This window comes from Scyliorhinus torazame, chromosome 24, assembly GCF_047496885.1.
Source record: "Scyliorhinus torazame isolate Kashiwa2021f chromosome 24, sScyTor2.1, whole genome shotgun sequence".
NCBI lineage: Eukaryota > Metazoa > Chordata > Chondrichthyes > Carcharhiniformes > Scyliorhinidae > Scyliorhinus > Scyliorhinus torazame.
The window spans coordinates 55,816,814-55,818,866 of record NC_092730.1 but is presented as its reverse complement, the minus strand read 5'-3'; positions in this window follow the sequence as shown (position 1 = coordinate 55,818,866).

Sequence of the window (2,053 nt, the reverse complement as noted above, 5' to 3'; positions counted from 1 at the left end):
AAATTTGGAAATGGTCAGAGACAGTTGGAATGAAATGGGATGAAACCAAATGGGTCGAGATGGGGTAGAGCCAATCATCTGAAGTTGTTGAATTCGATGTTGAGACCGGAAGGCTGCAGCGTCCCTAACCGGAAGATGAACTTCCTGGAGTGATTCCAGGCTGGTTTTATAATGTATTCCAGTGGACTCTGTTCAACCGCCCCCCCCCCCGCCCCCCCCCCCCCCCCCTTGAGTCGCAAATCAATCGCAATCCCGGTTGGTTGTCAGTAAATAGTTTGAATTTATCGAGTTCAGTCTGACATTTAACATTTTGTTGGGAAACTAAACGAAATATGAAGATGAATAAAAAGCTCACACTCAAAGCACCAATCACTAAATAATAACGTTAATAATAAAAAATAATAAGTTCCATTGCTGGTTGTGAGGTGGCTCTGAGATAAAGGGGTCGAGAGAGAACGAGGTGACTGCAGTCTGCCTCTTACTCTGAAAACCAGTTAGTGCGCCCTTGTAGAAAGTGGATGTGTCTGAGAACAGGAGGAAAGCAGATCGTGGGCCTGTGATTGATTTTATTGAGCCGGATCTAGAAAAGTGAAGCAAACTTCTAACCAGTCGGCGCCTGTCTGAGTAACTGGCAAGGATTGACGGCTGATATTGAGACAGTTCAGAGGGAATTCGCTGCAGCAAATCCATTCTTTAGAGATGTTGGCATATTGTTTTCAGAGAGACTGTCATACTTCCTTTAATTATGATTTGTGCTTGTTTTCGTTTTGTTCAGTAATTTGGGGAATCTATTTGGAGCGGGTGCAGTTGGTCAATATCTGTGCCTCTTGCTTGTCCAGCTCCCCGGGCAGCAGCAGCTCCATTCCTATCCAGGTGTGTGGACAGAAACGGCAAACCCACATTATTGTATCCCCGCGGAGGTTCGAACCCCGCTCGCAGCGGCTCTGCTCCGGAATATTTACTCAGCTCCATAAACAAACCACTGACCATACAAATGACCGGGGCTCCCTTTGCCTCTCATTGATGGTTTTCACCCAATTTCGCTGTTTGGGGAATGAAAGTAACATTTTATCGCGTGTGAAAATTTGCATATTGAAAAGAATTGCACTAAACATCTGAAACAATTCTTAATAAATGATAATTAATCAAAATTAGGCAAGTGTCCTGAAACGATTGGAAGGAAAGGCCCATCCCACCAGGACAGCAATGTTGGGAATGGATCGGAGTGAAACATTCCCAGACCATGTCCAACATGTTTCTCCTCAGCATGAAAACTCCCCGCGGAAAGACTGAAACAGACACACATTTGATCACATCACGATTAACATCACTCACACCTGAACCATGAGCCACTGATGACGTCATGATTAAACAGACAACATTTGCAGTGGTGTGTGAGTATTATTCCTGCCAATATCTCATCTCCACTGACTGGAATGGGTTCTGTTTATTATCACGGTGACGTCATTTGGTAACGTTAGAATCACAATATCCAGTAATACCCCACAGAGGGGCAATAAGAAAATTTACAATATCCAGTAATACTCCACAGAGGGGCAATAAGAAAATTTACAATATCCAGTAATACCCCACAGAGGGGCAATAAGAAAATTTACAATATCCAGTAATACCCCACAGAGGGGCAACAAGGATATTTAACAATATCCAGTAATACCCCACAGAGGGACAATACGGATATTTAACAATATCCAGTAATACCCCACAGAGGGGCAAGAAGAAAATTTACAATATCCAGCAATACCCCACAGACGGGCAATAAAGATATTTAACAATATCCAGTAATGCCCCACGGAGGGGCAATAAAGATATTTAACAATAGAACATAGAACATTACAGCGCAGTACAGGCCCTTCGGCCCTCGATGTTGCGCCGACCTGTGAAACCACTCTAAAGCCCATCTACACTATTCCCTTACCGTCCATATGTCTATCCAATGGCCATTTGAATGTCCTTAGTGTTGGCGAGTCCACTGCTGTTGCAGGCAGGGCATTCCACGCCCTTACTACTCTCTGAGTAAAGAACCTACCACTGA